At 44.9% G+C, this 25,768-nt stretch overlaps 1 long non-coding RNA gene across 1 annotated transcript; it reads right to left on the bottom strand.

The window, feature by feature from the left end:
- Positions 1 to 13,364: 13,364 nt before the first annotated feature.
- Positions 13,365 to 25,026, bottom strand: LOC123726108 (uncharacterized). Its single transcript, XR_014380209.1, has 2 exons — positions 22,725 to 25,026; positions 13,365 to 16,909 (listed from the first exon to the last, which is right to left on the bottom strand). It is a non-coding gene; the product is annotated as an uncharacterized LOC123726108 (long non-coding RNA).
- Positions 25,027 to 25,768: the final 742 nt, after the last annotated feature.

The raw sequence follows: 25,768 nt of genomic DNA on the forward strand, positions 1-25,768 counted from the left end.
AATTTCAAAATGCCTGAAGGTACCACGTTCATCTGTACAAACAATAGTACGCAAGTATAAACACCATGGGACCACGCAGCCATCATACGGCTCAGGAAGGAGACGCGTTCTGTCTCCTAGAGATGAACGTACTTTGGTGTGAAAAAGTGCAAATCAATCCCAGAACAACAGCAAAAGACCTTGTGAAGATGCTGGAGGAAACAGGTACAACAGTATCTATATCCACAGTAAAACGAGTCCAATATTGACATAACCTGAATGGCCGCTCAGCAAGGAAGAAGCCACTGCTCTAAAACCGCCAAAAAAAAGCCAGACTACGGTTTGTAATTGTACATGGGGACAAAGATTGTACTTTTCGGAGAATTGTCCTCTGGTCTGATGAAACAAAAATAGAACTGTTTGGCCATAAAGACCATCGTTATGTTTGGAGGAAAAAGGGGGAGGCTTGCAAGCCAAAGAACACCATCCCAACCGTGAAGCACGGGGGTGGCAGCATCATGTTGTGGGGGTGCTTTGCTGCAGGAGGGACTGGTGCACTTCACGAAATAGATGGCATCATGAGGCAGGACAATTATGTGGATATATTGAAGCAACATCTCAAGACATTGTTCAGGAAGTTAAAGCTTGGTCGCAAATGAGTCTTCCAAATGGACAATGACCCCAAGCATACTTCCAAAGTTGTGGCAAAATGGCTTAAGGACAACAACGTCAAGGTATTGGAGTGGCCATCACAATGCCCTGACCTCAATCCCATAAAAAATTGTGGGCAGAACTGAAAAAGCGTGTGCGAGCAAGGAGGCCTACAAACCTGACTCAGTTACACCAGCTCTGTCAGGAGGAATGGGCCAAAATTCCCCCAACTTATTGTGGGAAGCTTGTGTGAATGTCCACTCCTCTGTTTGACCCATAGTAGAGGGGACTGTGTGAATGTCCACTCCCCTGTTTGATCCATAGTAGAGGGACTGTGTGAATGTCCTCTACACTGTTAGACACATAGCAGAGGGACTGTGTGAATGTCCTCTCCCCTGTTAGACCCATAGTAGAGGGACTGTGTGAATGTCCACTCCCCTGTTAGACTCATAGTAGAGGGACTGTGAGAATGTCCACTCCCCTGTTAGACTCATAGTAGAGGGACTGTGAGAATGTCCACTCCCCTGTTAGACTCATAGTAGAGGGACTGTGAGAATGTCCACTCCCCTGTTAGACCCCATAGTAGAGGGGACTGTGTGAATGTCCTCTCCCCTGTTTGACTCCATAGTAGAGGGACTGTGTGAATGTCCACTCCCCTGTTAGACCCATAGTAGAGGGGACTGTGTGAATGTCCTCTCCCCTGTTTGACTGCATAGAAGAGGAACTGTGTGAATGTCCACTCCCCTGTTTGACTCCATAGCAGAGGGACTGTGTGAATGTCCACTCCCCTGTTAGACCCATAGTAGAGGGGACTGTGTGAATGTCCACTCCCCTGTTAGACCCATAGTAGAGGGGACTGTGTGAATGTCCTCTCTCCTGTTAGACTCATAGTAGAGGGGACTGTGTGAATGTCCACTCCCCTGTTAAACCCATAGTAGAGGGGACTGTGTGAATGTCCTCTCTCCTGTTAGACTCATAGTAGAGGGACTTTGTGAATGTCCTCTACCCTGTTAGACCCATAGTAGAGGGACTGTGTGAATGTCCTCTCCCCTGTTAGACCCCATAGTAGAGGGGACTGTGTGAATGTCCACTACCCTGTTAGACTCATAGTAGAGGGGACTGTGTGAATGTCCTCTCTCCTGTTAGACTCATAGTAGAGGGACTTTGTGAATGTCCTCTACCCTGTTAGACCCATAGTAGAGGGACTGTGTGAATGTCCTCTCCCCTGTTAGACCCCATAGTAGAGGGGACTGTGTGAATGTCCACTACCCTGTTAGACCCATAGTAGAGGGGACTGTGTGAATGTCCACTCCCCTGTTAGACTCATAGTAGAGGGACTGTGTGAATGTCCTCTTCCCTGTTAGACTCATAGTAGAGGGACTGTGAGAATGTCCACTCCCCTGTTAGACTCATAGTAGAGGGACTGTGAGAATGTCCACTCCCCTGTTAGACCCAATAGTAGAGGGGACTGTGTGAATGTCCACTCCCCTGTTAGACCCATAGTAGAGGGGACTGTGTGAATGTCCTCTCCCCTGTTTGAGTCCATAGTAGAGGGACTGTGTGAATGTCCACTCCCCTGTTAGATCCATAGTAGAGGGGACTGTGTGAATGTCCTCTCCCCTGTTTGACTCCATAGAAGAGGAACTGTGTGAATGTCCACTCCCCTGTTTGACTCCATAGTAGAGGGGACTGTGAGAATGTCCACTCCCCTGTTAGACCCATAGTAGAGGGGACTGTGTGAATGTCCACTCCCCTGTTTGACTCCATAGTAGAGGGGACTGTGTGAATGTCCTCTCCCCTGTTAGACCCATAGTAGAGGGGACTGTGTGAATGTCCACTCCCCTGTTTGACCCATAGTAGAGGGACTGTGTGAATGTCCACTCCCCTGTTAGACTCATAGTAGAGGGACTGTGTGAATGTCCTCTACACTGTTAGACCCATAGTAGAGGGGACTGTGTGAATGTCCACTCCCCTGTTAGATCCATAGTAGAGGGACTGTGTGAATGTCCTCTCTCCTGTTAGACCCCATAGTAGAGGGGACTGTGTGAATGTCCACTCCCCTGTTAGACCCATAGTAGAGGGGACTGTGTGAATGTCCACTCCCCTGTTAGACCCATAGTAGAGGGACTGTGTGAATGTCCACTCCCCTGTTAGACCCATAGTAGAGGGGACTGTGTGAATGTCCACTCCCCTGTTAGATCCATAGTAGAGGGACTGTGTGAATGTCCACTCCCCTGTTAGATCCATAGTAGAGGGACTGTGTGGATGTCCTCTCTCCTGTTAGACCCCATAGTAGAGGGACTGTGTGAATGTCCACTCCCCTGTTAGACCCATAGTAGAGGGGACTGTGTGAATGTCCACTCCCCTGTTAGACCCATAGTAGAGGGGACTGTGTGAATGTCCTCTCTCCTGTTAGACCCATAGTAGAGGGGACTGTGTGAATGTCCACTCCCCTGTTAGACCCATAGTAGAGGGGACTGTGTGAATGTCCACTCCCCTGTTAGACCCATAGTAGAGGGACTGTGTGAATGTCCACTCCCCTGTTAGACCCATAGTAGAGGGGACTGTGTGAATGTCCACTCCCCTGTTAGACTCATAGTAGAGGGACTGTGTGAATGTCCTCTACCCTGTTAGACCCATATTAGAGGGGACTGTGTGAATGTCCACTCCCCTGTTAGACTCATAGTAGAGGGACTGTGTGAATGTCCTCTACCCTGTTAGACCCATAGTAGAGGGGACTGTGTGAATGTCCTCTCCCCTGTTAGACCCCATAGTAGAGGGGACTGTGAGAATGTCCACTCCCCTGTTAGACTCATAGTAGAGGGACTCTGTGAATGTCCACTCCCCTGTCAGACTCCATAGTAGAGGGGACTGTGTGAATGTCCACTCCCCTGTTAGACCCATAGTAGAGGGACTCTGTGAATGTCCACTCCCCTGTCAGACTCCATAGTAGAGGGGACTGTGTGAATGTCCACTCCCCTGTTAGACCCATAGTAGAGGGGACTGTGTGAATGTCCACTCCCTGTTAGACTCCATAGTAGAGGGGACTGTGTGAATGTCCACTCCCCTGTTAGACCCATAGTAGAGGGGACTGTGTGAATGTCCACTCCCCTGTTAGACCCATAGTAGAGGGACTGTGTGAATGTCCACTACCCTGTTAGACCCATAGTAGAGGGGACTGTGTGAATGTCCACTCCCCTGTTAGACCCATAGTAGAGGGGACTGTGTGAATGTCCTCTACACTGTTAGACCCATAGTAGAGTGGACTGTGTGAATGTCCACTCCCCTGTTTGATCCATAGTAGAGGGACTGTGTGAATGTCCTCTCCCCTGTTAGACCCATAGTAGAGGGGACTGTGTGAATGTCCTCTCCCCTGTTAGACCCATAGTAGAGGGACTGTGTGAATGTCCACTCCCCTGTTAGACTCATAGTAGAGGGACTGTGTGAATGTCCACTACCCTGTTAGACCCATAGTAGAGGGACTGTGTGAATGTCCACTCCCCTGTTAGACTCATAGTAGAGGGACTGTGTGAATGTCCACTACCCTGTTAGACCCATAGTAGAGGGGACTGTGTGAATGTCCACTCCCCTGTTAAACCCATAGTAGAGGGGACTGTGTGAATGTCCACTCCCCTGTTAGACCCCATAGTAGAGGGGACTGTGTGAATGTCCACTCCCCTGTTAGACCCCATAGTAGAGGGACTGTGTGAATGTCCTCTCCCCTGTTTGACTCCATAGTAGAGGGACTGTGTGAATGTCCACTCCCCTGTTAGACCCATAGTAGAGGGACTGTGTGAATGTCCTCTCCCCTGTTAGACCCATAGTAGAGGGACTGTGTGAATGTCCACTACCCTGTTAGACCCATAGTAGAGGGGACAGTGTGAATGTCCACTACCCTGTTAGACCCATAGTAGAGGGGACTGTGTGAATGTCCACTCCCCTGTTAGACCCATAGTAGAGGGAACTGTGAAAGGGGTGATTTGGGTTCTTCTGACCTCTGCAAACAAAGTGTTTGGTGTCCGTGGCGCTGGGGTCTCCACGACAACCTGAATACAATCGTTGACCAGAGCAGAGAATGTGAGCTAGGGATGACCTTGGTGTTCTCTCTCTCTCTGTGTGTGTGTGTGTTTTGGGTAGTGGTATTCAGCCTGCCATTCCCTTCTCCTCAGGACCGGGGTTACATGGAGACCTGGGTTACATGGGGAAATATATGGTGACTGGGGTTACATGGAGACCTGGGTTACATGGGGACCTGGGTTACATGGGGAAATAGATGGTGACTGGGGTTACATGGAGTCCTGGGTTACATGGGGACCTGGGTTACATGGGGAAATAGATGGTGACTGGGGTTACATGGAGTCCTGGGTTACATGGGGACCTGGGTTACATGGGGACCTGGGTTACATGGTTACATGGGGACCTGGTTTACATGGAGCCCTGGGTTACATGGAGACCTGGGTTACATGGTTACATGGGGACCTGGTTTACATGGAGCCCTGGGTTACATGGAGACCTGGGTTACATGGTTACATGGGGATCTGGGTTGCATGGGGACCTGGGTTACATGGAGACCTGGGTTACATGGGGATCTGGGTTACATGGAGACCTGGGTTACATGGAGACCTGGGTTACATGGGGACCTGGGTTACATGGGGACCTGGGTTACATGGGGACCTGGGTTACATGGGGACGTGGGTTACATGGTTACATGGAGACCTGGGTTACATGGGGACCTGGGTTACATGGGGACCTGGGTTACATGGGGACCTGGGTTACATGGAGACCTGGGTTACATGGGGACCTGGGTTACATGGAGTCCTGGGTTACATGGGGACCTGGGTTACATGGGGACCTGGGTTACATGGGGACCTGGGTTACATGGGGACCTGGGTTACATGGAGACCTGGGTTACATGGGGACGTGGGTTACATGGAGACCTGGGTTACATGGGGACCTGGGTTGCATGGTTACATGGAGACCTGGGTTACATGGGGACCTGGGTTACATGGGGACCTGGGTTACATGGGGACCTGGGTTACATGGGGACCTGGGTTACATGGAGACCTGGGTTACATGGGGACCTGGGTTACATGAGGAAATACATGGGGACATGGTTTACATGGGGACTGGGGTTACATGGGGACTGGTGTTACATGGGGACCTGGGTTACATGGAGACCTGGGGACCTGGTTTACATGGAGCCCTGGGTTACATGGAGACCTGGGTTACATGGGGACCTGGGTTGCATGGTTACATGGAGACCTGGGTTACATGGGGACCTGGGTTACATGGGGACCTGGGTTACATGGGGACCTGGGTTACATGGGGACCTGGGTTACATGGGGACCTGGGTTACATGGAGACCTGGGTTACATGGGGACCTGGGTTACATGAGGAAATACATGGGGACATGGTTTACATGGGGACTGGGGTTACATGGGGACTGGTGTTACATGGGGACCTGGGTTACATGGAGACCTGGGTTACATGGGGACCTGGGTTACATGGGGACCTGGGTTACATGGTTACATGGGGACCTGGTTTACATGGAGCCCTGGGTTACATGGAGACCTGGGTTACATGGTTACATGGGGACCTGGTTTACATGGAGCCCTGGGTTACATGGAGACCTGGGTTACATGGTTACATGGGGATCTGGGTTACATGGAGACCTGGGTTACATGGGGACCTGGGTTACATGAGGAAATACATGGGGACATGGTTTACATGGGGACTGGGGTTACATGGGGACTGGTGTTACATGGGGACCTGGGTTACATGGGGACCTGGGTTACATGAGGAAATACATGGGGACCTGGTTTACATGGGGACTGGGGTTACATGGGGACTGGTGTTACATGGGGACCTGGGTTACATGGGGACTGGGGTTACATGGTTACATGGGGACCTGGGTTACATGGGGATTTTGGTTACATGGAGACCTGGGTTACATGGAGTCCTGGGTTACATGGGGACCTGGGTTACATGGGGGACCTGGGTTACATGAGGAAATACATGGGGACCTGGTTTACATGGGCACCTGGGTTACATGGGGACTGGGGTTACATGGGGACTGGGGTTACATGGTTACATGGGGACCTGGGTTACATGGGGATTTTGGTTACATGGAGACCTGGGTTACATGGAGTCCTGGGTTACATGGGGATCTGGGTTACATGGAGACCTGGGTTACATGGAGACCTGGGTTACATGGAGTCCTGGGTTACATGGGGACTGGGGTTACATGGGGACCTGGGTTACATGGGGACTGGGGTTACATGGAGACCTGGGTTACATGGGGACCTGGGTTACATGGGGACCTGGGTTACATGGAGTCCTGGGTTACATGGGGACCTGGGTTACATGGGGACCTGGGTTACATGGGGACTGGGGTTACATGGGGACCTGGGTTACATGGAGTCCTGGGTTACATGGAGACCTGGGTTACATGGGGACCTGGGTGACATGGTTACATGGGGACCTGGGTTACATGGGGACCTGGGTTACATGGAGTCCTGGGTTACATGAGGAAATGGGTTACATGGGGACCTGGGTTACATGGTTACATGGGGACCTGGGTTACATGGGGAAATACATGGTGACTGGGGTTACATGGAGACCTGGGTTACATGGGGACCTGGGTTACATGGAGTCCTGGGTTACATGGGGAAATGGGTTACATGGGGACCTGGGTTACATGGGGAAATGGGTTACATGGGGGCGTGGGTTACATGGGGACCTGGGTTACATGGAGTCCTGGGTTACATGGAGTCCTGGGGTTACATGGAGTCCTGGGTTACATGGAGACCTGGGTTACATGGAGTCCTGGGTTACATGGGGACCTGGGTTACATGGGGACTGAGGTTACATGGGGAAATGGTGTTTCTGAATCCTCAGTATTTCTCTTTAACCTCTATGATCAAATCAAATAAAGTTGTATTTGTCACATGCGCCGAAAACAAGAGGTGTAGACCTTACTGTGAAATGCTTCCAAGCCCTTAACCATGCAGGCTCTGAACCCACCCTGCCAAAGTCACCCCCCCCCCCCTCTTCACACACACACACACACACACACACACACACACACACACACACACACACACACACACACACACACACACACACACACACACACACACACACACACACACACAGAAAATGTCTCCTCACATCTCCAGCCAGCAAGATGGATTGAGTTTTTTCCCACCCACAGATAACAACCATAATGACGATAATATGAATAAGAGAGGGGATGCTTTGAGCCCGCCGTTCAGACACCCTCTCCCCTCCCACCCACACAGAGCTATCCCAGAATGCACCTACACGGAGCCTGAGACGCACGTTCCTCTTTTTCCTCCTTCTCTGTATCCTCCTCCACTTGTCCGTTCACTCCACCTGCACTGTGCAGCTCCCAGTCTCTGTTACAGTCTCTGCTACAGTCTCTGTTACAGTCTCTGCTACAGTCTCTGTTACATTCTCTGCTACAGTCTCTGTTACAGTCTCTGCTACAGTCTCTGCTACAGCCTCTGTTACAGTCTCTGTTACAGTCTCTGCTACAGTCTCTGTTACATTCTCTGCTACAGTCTCTGCTACTGTCTCTGTTACAGTCTCTGCTACAGTCTCTGCTACAGTCTCTGTTACAGTCTCTGCTACAGTCTCTGCTACAGTCTCTGTTACAGTCTCGGTTACAGTCTCTGCTACAGCCTCTGTTACAGTCTCTGTTACAGTCTCTGCTACAGTCTCTGTTACAGTCTCTGCTACAGTCTCTGCTACATTCTCTGCTACAGTCTCTGTTACAGTCTCTGTTACAGTCTATGTTACAGTCTCTGCTACAGTCTCTGCTACAGTCTCTGTTACAGTCTCTGTTACAGTCTCTGTTACAGTCTCTGCTACAGCCTCTGCTACAGTCTCTGTTACATTCTCTGCTACAGTCTCTGTTACAGTCTCTGCTACAGTCTATGCTACAGTCTCTGCTATAGCCTCTGTTACAGTCTCTGTTACAGTCTCTGTTACAGTCTCTGTTACAGTCTCTGTTCTCTGTTACAGTCTATGCTACAGCCTCTGCTACAGTCTCTGTTACAGTCTCTGTTACAGTCTCTGTTACAGTCTCTGTTACATTCTCTGCTACAGTCTCTGTTACAGTCTCTGCTACAGTCTATGCTACAGTCTCTGCTACAGCCTCTGTTACAGTCTCTGTTACAGTCTCTGTTACAGTCTCTGTTACAGTCTCTGCTACAGCCTCTGTACAGTCTCTGTTCTCTGTTACAGTCTATGCTACAGCCTCTGCTACACTCCCTGTTACAGTCTCTGTTACAGTCTCTGTTACAGTCTCTGTTACAGCCTCTGCTACAGCCTCTGCTACAGTCTCTGTTACAGTCTCTGTTACAGTCTCTGTTACAGTCTCTGTTACAGTCTCTGCTACAGTCTCTGCTACAGTCTCTGTTACAGTCTCTGCTACAGTCTATTCTACAGTCTCTGTTACAGTCTCTGCTACAGTCTCTGTTACAGTCTCTGTTACAGGCTCTGTTACAGTCTCTGCTACAGTCTCTGCTACAGTCTCTGCTACAGTCTCTGCTACAGCCTCTGTTACAGTCTCTGTTACAGTCTCTGTTACAGTCTCTGCTACAGTCTCTGTTACAGTCTCTGTTCTCTGTTACAGTCTATGCTACAGCCTCTGCTACAGTCTCTGTTACAGTCTCTGTTACAGTCTCTGTTACAGTCTCTGTTACATTCTCTGCTACAGTCTCTGTTACAGTCTCTGCTACAGTCTATGCTACAGTCTCTGCTACAGGCTCTGTTACAGTCTCTGTTACAGTCTCTGTTACAGTCTCTGCTACAGTCTCTGTTACAGTCTCTGTTCTCTGTTACAGTCTATGCTACAGCCTCTGTTACAGTCTCTGTTACAGTCTCTGTTACAGTCTCTGCTACAGTCTCTGCTACAGTCTCTGTTACAGTCTCTGCTACAGTCTCTTCTACAGTCTCTGTTACAGTCTCTGCTACAGTCTCTGTTACAGTCTCTTTTACAGGCTCTGTTACAGTCTCTGTTACAGTCTCTGCTACAGTCTCTGCTACAGTCTCTGCTACGGGGTTGTATTCAAACAGAAGGAAACAGGCTAAACTTGGGAGGGACTACCTGAACTTGTCCAAAAATGAACTCTTGGTTTAGTTTTCCATTGCAAAACATGGTTTTCCGTTTCCCTTTGCATATCCTAATGAATAGGATCCAGGACAACGAAGGCAGACCAGACAGACACTGAGTCCACAGTGTCTCTGCCCCCTGCGTCTCTCTGAAGGGAAATCGACAGTCAGGGTGGGGGGTGTGATAGACTTCAGTGGTTTTTGCGAGAGAGTAGAGAGTGTACCTTCCTTCCACAAAGGACAAATTATGAGAGAGGAGTGATTGGCTTCTGTTTTTAGAAGTGTGCTGAGGTACCAAGTCAATATTCATTGCCTTTCCTCTGCACTGAGGCAAGCATTACTCTTCTTTATAGCTGCTGGGGAGAGGGAGAGGGAAGCAGAGAGAGATGGAGAGAGGGAAGAAGAGAGAGATGGAGAGCGAAGGAGGAAGAGCGAGATGGAGAGAGAGGGAAGAAGAGAGAGAAAGAGAAAGAGAGGAAGGCGAGGGAGAGAGTGGGGTTCTGGGCAGGGAGGAAGGTAAGCTGATCATTACACTCGTGAAGAGGTCTAACAACCATCCAATTAACCTCATACTGCCTCTGTGGCATGACTCGCCCCCACCTGCATCTGAGACCCGCCCCTCGCCTCTGAGATTCACTATAGAGCGCCACCAAACACAACTTGATGTACCCCAGGGTACTAGAACTGTTCTGCAACAAGCAGAGAGCCTATATGTTTTTAAACAGCCTGGATTTCACAACTCCCATATGTATTTTCAGTTTTATCCATGTCCACTAGTGGAACACATTGAGCTTTAGGTTCTGTCTCTCGCTCTCTCTGATGGTTCAGTGCTGTCGCTGTCTCTCAATTCAATTTCAATTTAAGGGGCTTTATTGGCATGGGAAACATATGTTTACATTGAAAAAGCAAGTGAAATATATCATTTAAAAAATGAGCAGTAAACATTACACTCACAGAAGTTCCTGAAGAGTGAGCTCATTTAAAATGTCATATTATGTATATATACTGTTTTGTAACAATGTGCAAATAGTTAAAGTACAAAAGGGAAATGAAATAAATACAATCACTGGTTGACCTTTTCTTGTGGCAACAGGTCACAAATCTTGCTACAGTGATGGCACACTGTGGTATTTCACCCAGTAGATATGGGAGTTTATCAAAATTGGGTTTGTTTTTTAATTCTTTGTGAAATTGTGGAATCTGGGGGAAATATATGTCTCTAATATGGTCATATATTTGGCAGGAGGTTAGGAAATGCAGCTCAGTTTCCACCTCATTTTGTGGGTAGTGTGCACATAGCCTGTCTTTTCTTGAGAGTCTATGGCAGCCTTTCTCAATAGCAAGGCTATGCTGACTGAGTCTGTACATAGTCAAAGCTTTCCTTAAATTTGGTTCAGTCACAGTGGTCAGGTATCCTGCCACTGTGTACTCTCTGTTTAGGGCCAAATAGCATTCTAGTTTGCTCTGTTTTTTTGTTAATTCTTTCCAATGTGTCAAGTAATTATCTTTTTGTTTTCTCATGATTTGGTTGAGTCTAATTGTGTTGGTGTGTTTGTGAATAAGCGTCAGGACCAGCTTGCTTAGGGGACTCTTCTCCAGGTTCATCTCTCTGTAGGGGATGGCTTTGTTATGGAAGGTTTGGGAATTGCTTCCTTTTAGGTGATTGTAGAATTTAAAGGCTCTTTTCTGGATTTTGATAATTAGTGGGTATCGGCCTAATTCTGCTCTACATGCATTATTTAGTGTTTTACGTTGTACACAGAGGATATTTTTGCAGAATTCTGCATGCAGAGTCTCAATTTGGTGTTTGTCCCATTTTGTGAAGTCTGGACCCCAGACCTCACAACCACAAAGAGCAATGGGTTTTATAACTGATTCAAGTATTTTTAGCCAGATCTTAATTAATATGCCGAATTTTATGTTCCTTCTGGTCTCGTCTCTCAGATCGTTCACAGCTTTGTGGAAGTTACCTGTGGCGCTGATGTTTAGGCCAAGGTATGTATAGTTGTTTGTGTGCTCTAGGGCAACAGTGTCTAGATGGAATTTGTATTTGTGGTCCTGGTGACTGTACCTTTTTTGGAACACCAATATTTTAGTCTTAATGAGATTTACTGTCAGGGCCCAGGTCTGGCAGAATCTGTGCAGAAGATCTAGGTGCTGCTGTAGGCCTTCCTTGGTTGGTGACAGAGGCACGGTGCAGTGCTGTGTCTTTCTTTCTCTGATGGTTCAGTGCTGTCTCTCTCTCTCTCTCTCTCTCTCTCTCTCTCTCTCTCTGATGGTTCAGTGCTGTCTCTCTCTCTCTCTCTCTGATGGTTCAGTGCTGTCTCTCTCTCTCTCTCTCTCTGATGGTTCAGTGCTGTCTCTCTCTCTCTCTCTCTGATGGTTCAGTGCTGTCTCTCTCTCTCTCTCTCTCTCTGATGGTTCAGTGCTCTCTCTCTCTCTCTCTGATGGTTCAGTGCTGTCTCTCTCTCTCTCTCTCTTTCTCTGATGGTTCAGTGCTGTCTCTCTCTCTCTCTCTCTATCTGATGGTTCAGTGCTCTCTCTCTCTCTCTCTCTGATGGTTCAGTGCTGTCTCTCTCTCTCTCTCTCTGATGGTTCAGTGCTCTCTCTCTCTCTCTCTCTCTGATGGTTCAGTGCTCTCTCTCTCTCGCTCTCTCTCTCTCTCTCTCTCTCTGATGGTTAAATGCTGTCTCTCACTCTCTCTGATGGTTCAGTGCTGTCTCTCTCTCTCTCTGATCGTTCAGTGCTGTCTCTCTCTCTCTCTCTGATGGTTCAGTGCTCTCTCTCTCTCTCTCTGATGGTGCAGTGCTGTCTTTCTCTCTTTCTCTCTGATGGTTCAGTGCTCTCTCTTTCTCTCTCTGATGGTTCTGTGCTGTCTCTCTCTCTCTCTCTCTCTCTCTCTCTCTCTCTCTCTGATGGTTCTGTGCTGTCTCTCTCTCTCTCTCTCTCTCTCTGATGGTTCTGTGCTGCTCTCTCTCTCTCTCTCTCTCTCTCTCTCTCTCTCTCTCTGGTTCTGTGCTGTCTCTCTCTCTCTCTCTCTCTCTCTCTCTCTCTCTCTCTCTGATGGTTCAGTGCTGTCTCGCTGTCTCTTTATCTCTGATGTTCAGTGCTATCTCTCTCTCTCTTTCCATCAGTGCTGTCTCTCTGTCTCTGATTCTCTCTCTCTCTCTCGCTGATGGTTCTGTGCTGTCTGTCTGTGGACCTTCCCTGTTCAGAGGTAATGGGTTTGAATGTCACGGTGATGGGGAAATTAATATTTGCCTTATTTGAGTGGTGATCCTCACACAGCCTCACAGTCTACCATCCTCCCTACCTTAGATATTGTTTCTGCTGCAACGTAGACTTTCCTGTTTATATCCCCTCCCTCCCCCCTCCCTCCCTCTCTCATCCATATCAGTACTGAGTGAACTGGTTGGATCTGGTGAGAGAGGCTGACGATGCTGTGTTAGGGATGGGGAGGGGGGTTGTCTGTGTACAGTGGGATACGGGTAACTGCAGTCCTGCTCTTATGTATCAGACGAGGCCTTGTTCTCCTCGTGATGGCCATGATTTTTAAGAACACACACACACAGTTTTATAAAGCAACACACACACAGTTATTATAAAGCACCACACAGTTTTTATAAAGCAACACACAGTTTTTATAAAGCAACACACACAGTTATTATAAAGCAACACACACAGTTATTATAAAGCAACACACAGTTTTTATAAAGCAACACACACACAGTTATTATAAAGCACCACACAGTTTTTATAAAGCAACACACAGTTTTTATAAAGCAACACACAGTTTTTATAAAGCAACACACAGTTTTTATAAAGCAACACCCAGTTTTTATAAAGCAACACACATAGTTATTATAAAGCAACACACACAGTTTTTATAAAGCAACACACAGTTTTATAAAGCAACACCCAGCTTTTATAAAGCAACACACACAGTTTTTGTAAAGCAACACCCAGTTTTTTATAAAGCAACACCCAGTTTTTTCTAAAGCAACACACACAGTTTTTATAAAGCAACACACACAGTTATTATAAAGCAACACACACAGTTTTTATAAAGCAACACTTACAGTTATTATAAAGCAACATACACAGTTATTATAAAGCAACACACACAGTTTCATAAAGCAACACACAGTTTCATAAAGCAACACACAGTTTTTATAGAGAAACACACACAATTTTTATAAGGAAACACACACAGTTATTATAAAGCAACACACCGTTTTTATAAAGCAACACACACACACAGATTTTATAAAGCAACACACACAGTTATTATAAAGCAACACACACAGTTTTTATAGAGCAACACACACAGTTTTTATAGAGCAACACACACAGTTTTATAAAGCAACACACACAGTTTTTATAGAGCAACACACACCATTTTTATAAGGAAACACACACAGTTATTATAAAGCAACACACAGTTATTATAAAGCAACACACAGTTTTTATAAAGCAACACAGACAGTTATTATAAAGCAACACACATTTTATAAAGCAACACAGACAGTTATTATAAAGCAACACACACAGTTATTATAAAGCAACACACATTTTATAAAGCAACACACAAACAGTTGTTATAAAGCAACACACACAGTTTTTATAAAGCAACACACAGTTATTATAAAGCAACACACAGTTATTATAAAGCAACACACAGTTTTTATAAAGCAACACACACAGTTATTATAAAGCAACACACAGTTATTATAAAGCAACACACACACACACTACCATTCACATGGACAGTAATGAATGCTTAGGTTACAGTATGGGGAAAGGACGTGTCGTTTGTTTGTGTGTGTTGCTCCTGGCAGTTGGAGTAGCTCAAACCATTGTTAATGCAAGCTCCATTTCCAAACAACATTACATTTTTCCAGACGTCGTAGAAAATGTTTTAACATCACTGAGGTTTTCAAGTAGATACGAATGTGTTTTATTGTGAAATACAGACACGATCATGTGAATTCCTTATTCTGTGCATTGCATATTACGTCACAATCAGTTCCTAATTGCCACTTTAAAATCCTTAGGACCAGTTTCCTGGACACAGATTAAGCTATTATTATTTCAATACTATTTCAATAGATAGAGAATATTTTTTATCAACTGAAAATATTTATTAATCCAGGAAAATGCTTCATCTGAATGTGTGAAACCAGTCCTTTGGGTTTATAAAAACAGCACACCATGCCCACTACACTCAGGAAGTGGAGGATATATGGAGGATATATGCCAGGATGTTAGCCGTTTAAAAGCTTGTTCATATTTTAACCTCTTTGTTTACTAAGAGATCCTGATTTAAAACCTAATGTCCCAGAGGTGAAGGACGGTGATTGGCTGGGTGGCTTCCAGACGTCTGTCACCCCATCCCCCACACCATCACACACACACACACACACACCACACACCATCACACACACACACACCATCACACACACACACACACACACACACACACACACACACACACACACACACACACACACACACACACACACACCCGTCGTGATCTCTGGTGATCCCTAGTCCCTCTGTCGCGTCACATCGACCGGCTGGCTGGGACAGGGGGGCTGGAACCATGCACCTTGAACTATGACCTCTGACCCCTGTCTCTGTCTGTGTGTGTGTGTGTGTGTGTGTGTGTGTGTGTGTGTGTGTGTGTGTGTGTGTGTGTGTGTGTGTGTGTGTGTCTGTCTGTCTGTCTGTCTGTCTGTCTGTCTGTCTGTCTGTCTGTCTGTCTGTCTGTCTGTCTGTCTGTCTGTCTGTCTGTCTGTCTGTCTGTGTGTGTGTGTGTGTGTGTGTGGATCAGAGGGAACATGCTGAAGGAACAGCCCGAGCTCTTTGTCCAGAGAGACACTGTGTGAGCACACACACACACAAACACACACACTGTCATGTGATCAGCTGTTTTGGGGGGTGAATCATGCAGATACAAAACAACTAGATGTAGATGTATATTTTAGTCATTGAGCAGACGCTCTAATCCAGAGCCACTTACAGTGACTGCATACATTTTCGTACTGAAGTGGCCAAAAGGACATTGTATCCATCTCCTTTAGTGATGGCTGTCAGACAGACAGGGGGCTGTGGTTTGTGGAGGCTCTGTCCTCCTCACCCATCCCAGGCTGACGTCTGATTGGACAGAGACGGGGGCTGTGGTTTGTGGAGGCTCTGTCCTCCTCACCCATCCCAGGCTGACGTCTGATTGGACAGAGACGGGGGGCTGTGGTTTGTGGAGGCTCTGTCCTCCTCACCCATCCCAGGCTGACGTCTGATTGGACGGACGGGGGCTGTGATTTGTGGAGGCTCTGTCCTCCTCACCCATCCCAGGCTGACGTCTGATTGGACAGAGACGGGGGCTGTGGTTTGTGGAGGCTCTGTCCTCCTCACCCATCCCAGGCTGACGTCTGATTGGACGGACGGGGGCCGTGATTTGTGGAGGCTCTGTCCTCCTCACCCATCCCAGGCTGACGTCTGATTGGACAGAGACGGGGGCTGTGGTTTGTGGAGGCTCTGTCCTCCTCACCCATCCCAGGCTGACGTCTGATTGGACAGAGACGGGGGCTGTGGTTTGTGGAGGCTCTGTCCTCCTCACCCATCCCAGGCTGACGTCTGATTGGACAGAGACGGGGGCTGTGGTTTGTGGAGGCTCTGTCCTCCTCACCCACCCCAGGCTGACGTCTGATTGGACAGAGACGGGTCTGTGGTTTGTGGAGGCTCTGTCCTCCTCACCCATCCCAGGCTGACGTCTGATTGGACAGAGACGGGGGCTGTGGTTTGTGGAGGCTCTGTCCTCCTCACCCATCCCAGGCTGACGTCTGATTGGACAGAGACGGGGGCTGTGGTTTGTGGAGGCACTGTCCTCCTCACCCATCCCAGGCTGACGTCTGATTGGACAGAGACGGGGGCTGTGTTTTGTGGAGGCTCTGTCCTCCTCACCCATCCCAGGCTGACGTCTGATTGGACAGAGACGGGTCTGTGGTTTGTGGAGGCTCTGTCCTCCTCACCCATCCCAGGCTGACGTCTGATTGGTTTGGCTCTGACTTTTATAGGAGGGAGGATATGTGAGAGGAGAGAAAGTAGTATAGTTTTCTATGGACTCCATAGATTAGGTCCACTATAGAGACAGCAAGAGAGAGAGAGAGAGAGAGAGAGAGAGAGAGATCATCACACATTGTATTCCAAACCAAGTACATTTTTAACATATGTCTCATTCTAAGTGCAGTTTGTTTTGAGGTGTACAGGCTATGTCAGGGGAGGTTAGGTTATGTTGTGCAGTATGGGGGGAAGGGGAAGTGCGTTTGAGAGAAAAGCAGCCTATCAGATCATCGCTTACACCCTTCTGACACTGTGACGTCAGAGCACCGATGGAGGCGACTTCATACAGTAAGAGAGAAACGACCTGGGGATGTGAAGCACGTCGCTGTCTTCAGATACCAAAGTCATGCTGTAAACGGTGAACACCACCCCAAATCTCCCCTAATTAGACATGATCACACACCTGGAGGAGGCTCCTGGAAATGCCCTTTATTTACTGCAAATAGTTTCAGGCTAAATGATCTTATTTGTTTATGGTACTGTATACAAATTATATATATGTAACATATGTATATATATATATATATATATATATATATATATATATATATATATATGTTTTAATACATTATCATTACACACTGTTTGTTAGATGTGTGTGTGTGTGTGTGTGTGTGTGTGTGTGTGTGTGTGTGTGTGTGTGTGTGTGTGTGTGTGTGTGTGTGTGTGTGTGTGTTTATTTGATAAGGTTTTCTCTGTATATTTTATAATCAACATTTGTGACCCCATTTGTACTATTTTAAACAAAAAGTGCTTATCAATGATGCTGACTGGGTGTGTTCTAACAGAGAAACAAACTTCTCTCATTCCCATATCTGTTCAATTACACACTTTTGGGTTGATATATTCTGTATATGATTCTGCTACATTGTATACCAGGACAATGAGCTAGAGGACCAGAACAATGAGCTAGAGGACCAGAACAATGAGCTAGAGGACCAGGACAATGAGCTAGAGGACCAGAACAATGAGCTAGAGGACCAGAACAATGAGCTAGAGGACCAGGACAATGAGCTAGAGGACCAGAACAATGAGCTAGAGGACCAGAACAATGAGCTAGAGGACCAGGACAATGAGCTAGAGGACCAGAACAATGAGCTAGAGGACCAGAACAATGAGCTAGAGGACCAGGACAATGAGCTAGAGGACCAGAACAATGAGCTAGAGGACCAGGACAATGAGCTAGAGGACCAGGACAATGAGCTAGAGGACCAGGACAATGAGCTAGAGGACCAGGACAATGAGCTAGAGGACCAGAACAATGAGCTAGAGGACCAGAACAATGAGCTAGAGGACCAGGACAATGAGCTAGAGGACCAGGACAATGAGCTAGAGGACCAGGACAATGAGCTAGAGGACCAGGACAATGAGCTAGAGGATCAGAACAATGAGCTAGAGGACCAGGACAACGAGCTAGAGGACCAGGACAATGAGCTAGAGGACCAGGACAATGAGCTAGAGGACCAGGACAATGAGCTAGAGGACCAGGACAATGAGCTAGAGGACCAGGACAATGAGCTAGAGGACCAGGACAACGAGCTAGAGGACCAGGACAATGAGCTAGAGGACCAGGACAACGAGCTAGAGGACCAGGACAATGAGCTAGAGGACCAGGACAACGAGCTAGAGGACCAGGACAATGAGCTAGAGGACCAGGACAATGAGCTAGAGGACCAGGACAATGAGCTAGAGGACCAGGACAACAAGCAAGAGGACCAGGACAATGAGCTAGAGGACCAGAACAATGAGCTAGAGGACCAGAACAATGAGCTAGAGGACCAGGACAATGAGCTAGAGGACCAGGACAATGAGCTAGAGGACCAGAACAATGAGCTAGAGGACCAGGACAACGTAGTGTTAATCTCTACTCTCCATAGAGGTTAGAATACAGTGCTTTCGTAAAGTATTCAGACCCATGAACTTTTTCTAAAATTATTCTAAAATTGATTAAATAGATTTTTTCCCTCATCAATCTACACACAATACCCCATAATGACATCACAATACCCCATAATGACATCACAATACCCCATAATGACAAAGCAAAAACTGTTTTTTAGAAATGTTTGCTTATTTATAATAAAATGTTTTTACTGAAATATCACATTTACATAAGTATTCAGACCCTTTATTCGGTACTTTGTTGAAGCACCTTTGGCAGCGATTACAGCCTCAAGTATTCTTGGGTATGATGCTACTAGCGTTGGGCCAGTAACCAAAAGTTTGCTGTGTTGAATCCCTGAGCTGACAAGGTAAAAATCTGTCATTCTGCCCCTGTACAGGGCAGTTAACCCACTGTTCCCCAGTAGGCTGTCATTGTAAATAAGAATTTGTTCTTAACTGACTTACCTAGTTAAATAAAGGTTCAATTTAAAGCTCTGTCAGGTTGGATGGGGAGCGTCGCTGCACAGACATTTTCAGTTCTCTCCAGAGATATTTGATCGGGTTCAAGTCCGGGCTCTGGCTGGGCCACTCAAGGACATTCAGAGACTTGTCTCGAAACCACTCCTGCGTTGTCTTGGTTGTGTGCTTAGGGTCGTTCTCCTGTTGGAAGGTGAACTTTCACCCCCAGTCTGAGGTCCTAAGTGCTCTGGAGCAGGTTTTCATCAAGGATCTCTCTGTATTTTGCTTCATTCATTTTTCACTTGATCCTGGCTAGTCCCTGCCTCTGAAAAACATCTCCACAGCATGATGCTGCCACCACCATACTTCACAGTAGGGATGGTGCCAGTTCCCTCCAGATGTGATGCTTGGCATGGAGGCAAAAGGGTTCAATCTTGGTTTCATCAGACCAGAGAATCTTGTTTCTCATTGTCTGAAGGTCCTTTAGGTGCCTTTTGGCAACTCCAAGCGGGCTGTCATGTGCCTTTTACTGAGGAGTGGTTTCCATCTGGCCACTCTACCATAAAGGCCTGATTGGTGGAGTGTTGCAGAGATGGTTGTCCTTCCGGAATATGTTCCCATCTCTACAGGTGGACTCTGGAGCTCTGTCAGAGTGATCATCGGGTTCTTGGTCACCTGCCTGACCAAGGTCCTTCTCCCCCGATTGCTTAGTTTGGCCGGGCGGCCAGCTCTAGGAAGAGTCTTGGAGGTTCTAAACTTCTTCCATTTAAGAATGATGGAAGCCACTGTGTTCTTGTGGACTTTCAATGCTGCAGACATGTTTTGGTACCCTTCCCCAGATCTCTGCCTTGACACAATCCTGTCTCGGAGCTCTACGGACAATTCCTTCAACCTCATGTCTTGGTTTTTGCTCTGACATGCACTGTCCACTGTGGGACCTTATATAGACAGGTGTGTACCTTTCCAAATCTTGTCCAATCAGTTAAATTACCCCAGGTGGACTCCAATCAAGTTGTAGAAACATCTCAAGGATGAGCAATGGAAACAGGATTCACCTGAGCTCAATTTCGAGTTTGAATAATTATGTAAATAAGGTATTTGTGTTTTTTATTTTTAATATGTTTGCAAACATTTCTAAAAACCTGTTTTCGCTTTGTCATTATGGGGTATTGTGATGTCATTATGGGGTATTGTGATGTCATTATGGGGTATTGTGATGTCATTATGGGGTATTGTGTGTAGATTGATGATGACATTTTTTTATTTAATACATTTTAGAATAAAGTAACAAATTATGGAAAAAGGGGAGGGGTCTGAATACTTTCCGAATACACTGTATATAGACTGGGTCTAGATGTACACACAGTCCCTCTTCACTTCCATTGTTCCACAACAGAACAAAATTCGCAGGACCCTTCCACCTTCCTAAGAATACTGGGATGCTGGGATTTATGTTCTCTTTAACCTGTGTCCGTATTCGCAGACTCCTGATTTAGGATCAGTTTGCCTTTTAGATCATAATGAATGAAATTATGAGAATGGGGGACCTCTTCCTAGATCCAATGCTTGTAAGGGCCCTGGTCCTCCAGAATGGTATTGTGTGGAGCGAGAAGACGATGGCATTCCACAGAGAGGGAGAGCTGTGGACAGATGCTATGCTGTAGACTCTGTGGGTTTCTACAGGACCCTAGAAGGCTGCTACACATCTGCCCCCATTCAAATGGATTCAGAAGAGACAGTGGACTTGAGCTGATACTCCCAATGGTATTTGGTGCCTCTGTTTTTCATGTTGCCTTGAACTCTGCATGTGATTGGTCAAGAATCTTAATCACTTACCCACTTTTTCCCCTTTTTTAAATTCACAAACAAATTACTGATTCAATCATTAAGTATATGTTCTAACAGTTTGAGACATAAAATGGAAATTGAGGCAATCTGTCAAACAGCAATGTTGTTTGCTGCAGTACAGAATAAACATAAATTAAATAGGTAACAATTGTTTTTATGCATCTATAAGCATACACAACCTGTTCACATTGCTCTTTATGTTCTGTATCCATTTTCCTGTACCTTTATAGTGACATGCATTTTAATGATTTGCTTGAGGAGAGAAATTAGTAATATTATGGTTATGGCATATTGGTTTATTATAACTTTATTTAACTAGGCAAGTCAGTTAAGAACAAATTCTTATTTACAATGACGGCCTAGGAACAGTGGGTTAACTGCCTTGTTCAGGGGCAGAAAGAAAGATTTATACCTTGTCAGCTCGGGGATTCGATCTGGCGATGTAGCAACCTTACGGGTTACTGGCCCAACGCTCTAACCACTAGGTTACCTGCCGCCCCTTTACATCAGAAAGTCATATAATAACCATTTTAGAGTGTTACATGCAGTATCAAATCTGATCGATGTAAATGGGGTGTCGAATTTCAGTTATAGGCAGATTATAGCGCGATTTAAAAGACTGTTTCTCCTCAGCGCCTTCACCTAGAATATTTATAAAATCAACCTACAAGACCCCCTAGCGACCACAAACATTTTTCTCGGTTGTGGACAATGTGGACTCGATTTGAGAGGGGATACTGTCCGATAATAGTAACTGTAATGCAAATGCAAATGAGCGTTACGAGAGGGAGAAGTGTGTGTGTGTGTGTGTGTGTGTGTGTGTGTGTGTGTGGTGGCGCGAGGGGAAACCTTTTTAGAGGTGGAGAAAGGGCTGAGAAAGACCACGCGGTCCCCTCGCGGCGTGACCTGTCGAGAGGGCATGAGTCGGTTTGGCTCAATAAAACACTGTGTATAATTATCAAAGACAATTCTTACTGACTCAAAGCCAGCAAAATAAACTGCTTGTTTTAGCACGTTTTAACTGCGTGTATTTATCCATGTGATTATACGATAGCAGTAAATTGTAATTGCGTTTTTAATTCCAACCTTTTAATTCTAACCTTTTTCATGGAATCTCATGAATTTAGTAGAAAATAGACTAGGGCCCAAAAATAAAAAAATAAAATGCATTTGAAGATTGCATTGGTTGTTCTTATTTAATCGTTATTAATGTAATAATACAAACATCGAATTCAGTTGATTGCGGTAGAGCTTTCTCAGTCTATGGATGAATTATTCAAAATGTAAACAGACGATAAACTTATTTTTTATAACTTGTCCTGTTGTTGAAATCAATCCCTTAACCTACATTTGAATATTTACAATACTGTATGATTCTATGAACAGATTTTTCACACCTTTCCACTTAAGTTGAATAGGGTTATCTTTAGAAATATAAATCAACTGTATTGTTGTTTTTCTAACATCCTGCACTGTTTTTAGTTTTGACATTTAGACCTATACGTTTTCATGATGCCAAAAAAACTGCAAGAAATCTGGTCCCCGCGTTTTATTGGCTACATTGTCTTTATTTTTAAACATAGCATTTATTTGTTCAATTGTTACGTCCTTCAACGGTTTTAGTTGACAGACAAATAACATACCCAAACCAACCATGTACAATAGCAGGCGGATGTTGGGGCCTTCATTTACATTCAAGCACCTTCGGTCTGAGGAAGGGGGTGGGGGAGAGGCTGCCCACCCTGCATCTATAAAGAAGGGTTGCAAAGTATGTGAAGAATCAAGGTTGTAGGCTAAAGCCCATGTAAGGTCACGGAAACAGCTGTATTTCTTTTTGCAGACAAACAGATTCACAAAACTTGACATTGACGGTTTGAAGACCTCCAATTCTACCACATTACACAAGTCTTTGGCTAAGGTTGTACAATGTAGGTTACTATAAACGTATTACGTATTAATAGCGTATTAATAACGCTACTTTAACGTTATAATTATAAATATTAGGCTATTATTTATTGTATGAAATTGCTGTTATTATATATATATATTTTATTATGAGTAAATGTGTTGATTTTGTTTTTACCAAAGTGTAAAACAATCTGACTTGTCAAGTCTGCTTGACGTGATTTACATGACATATAAAACAAAAATATAAAATTGTCCTTAAATCCACAACACACAAATTAGTATTTCAGCCAAACCGCAGGCAGAGCTGAGGACTGGAAAATATAACGACAATTCCTAGATGGTCCTATGTTGCGCTGAGAGCTGAGGACTGGAAAATATAACGACAATTCCTAGATGGTCCTATGTTGCGCTGAGAGCTGAGGACTGGAAAATATAACGACAATTCTTAAATGGTCCTATGTTGCGCTGAGAGCTGAGGACTGGAAAATATAACGACAATTCCTAGATGGTCCTATGTTGCGAGGTTCTGACAGCCATTCTGGAAGCTACACATTGTTGTACACATCTTATTTGTGCACAAATGTTTGATCCTTATATATCAATAAATCAATCAAATGTATTTCTAAAGCCATTTTTACATCAGCAGATGTCACAAAGTGCTGTACAGAAACCCAGCCCAGAACCCCAACACATACACAATCGAACAGGCGTTTTGTAAGGGCAATTTATGGAGGCATGCTAATTTACCACAGTTTTCTCATACATATTCATCACTTTTCATGATGTTGATAATAATAATAACAATAGTTATAATAATAGATTAAAACATATAAACGATTGTTTAACGATTAAAGAAAACGTTTCATTTAGAAACTACAACTGACCACCAAACTAGGCCAAGGACTGTCACGTGATTCAGGTGTCATGCCACTAAATTCAGGCCAAGTATTTTGCCCCCTAACGTTATCGAACCGTCCCTAATACTGGCATTCTACTGTTCTCTATCCATCCACACTCTTGACACCTCGTGTACTGTAAACCCATGCACTCACAGTTGTGTAATCTACTATTATGTAGATTACACGTCCGATTTGTTATGATCTAACAAATTGAAAGATTTAAATAGTGTATGTATGTATGTATTCTTTTTTTTAACAATACAATAATTAAAATATATACATTATATCTTACCATTCTAATTTATTTTGGATTTAGGGGTACCATAAAAACATGAGGATTCCTTTTTAAATGAGGTAATTATTCTGTAGGTCTACAACACACTAGACCGTTTGCTATATCATGCACATAACTTCTCAAACAATTGACTGATACTTTGATTATAAATGATGTTTGCCATGATCAAATACAACATTTTACAACACTATTATAAGGAGTAGGATCTACTTAAAGATAATGATTAAGCCAATAAAGAAATAACGCCCATATCCAAATGTCTCATCACTGTCAGTATAGGCATAGTAGGCCCCACAACATTTTACAGTAAACCCTTAGAATGACCTAATGATTTTACTCATTAATGATGTAAACCCCTCTCAAGTCACTGTTCATTTTAATGATATCGTTTGTCCTTCTTTGAATAGGCTAATTTTACTGATGCCACGAATCACTCTGAAGGCCTGTGTGCCTAGTCATGTCACTGCACTGTACAAATGGCCAAACACACTCGATATATCAATGACTCCAATCGATAGCTGCCATTTAAAACAAACCGATTTAATTAGATTTTCGACTAAGTGTAACACCTTATTGGTGGATCCATCGGGCCTACACAAACATACACCAACAAACATACAGTACACGAAGCTGTCATAATATTTTACACCACTGTATTGGCCCAACATCATCTAAAATCTGGGTTTTTAACGAATCAACCCCATTTTAATCTGTTGAAAAAAAGATGGATTATTCTTACCTGCATTGGGAATTTTTTTAAATAGTTATCATATTTTATTTCTTGATTTTTCGTGATTTTTCGTGATTTTTCGTGATTTTTCGTTGGGATAAAGCCAGGATGAATTGGAGTTTTCAGCAACAGATGTCCATGCACAATTCTTGGGGTTTTGTTTGATTTTGCTCAAGAATTGCGTTTGGACAATCAGTCGCTAACACTCTAGGATGGCATTCTCGGAAAAATAACACAAAGAAAACACCCAGGCATTAATTCGATTCAACACAAACGCACAGATTAGAAGCTAATATGCCTACAGGATGCACCTGCTTCAATTTCTAAATTATTTTCTAAATATATACATTCATTGTTGATTAGAAAACAGCCCTTCATTTCGAAAGACAATGAGATAGAGAAAAAGAAAAAGAAGTTGCACTTGTATATATCTTTTCATTCCTTGTGCTGCGTTGTATGGTATCATGGACTTTCCACGGTCCTTCCATTTTCAACCATTGGATAAGAAGCCACAGATGAGCCTAACTTATATATGTGTTTTTCCAAATATCCAAATATCTAATACTAACGGAAGAAGTGTCTCGTTTCGATTCAATATTAGTATAGAAAGAAATACATATTATGGCATAAAATGCCGGCTAAAAGATCAATGCACTTGCTGTTTCATTCATGACCAATTCTTTATATCGGTCTGAAAAGTAGGCTACACCATTCAATGTAATGTGGTGCCCTACACGGTTAGGCCTACTAGAGCTGTCGCTACTAATATGAATTTCGGTCTACCACAGTTCAAAGCAAGCCTCAAATACTTACAGGTTGCTTTTTCTTTCCTCAAACATCTGAAAGAGACTAAGA

Source organism: Salmo salar, chromosome 13 (assembly GCF_965601325.2).
Source record: "Salmo salar chromosome 13, fSalSal1, whole genome shotgun sequence".
Taxonomy (NCBI): domain Eukaryota; kingdom Metazoa; phylum Chordata; class Actinopteri; order Salmoniformes; family Salmonidae; genus Salmo; species Salmo salar.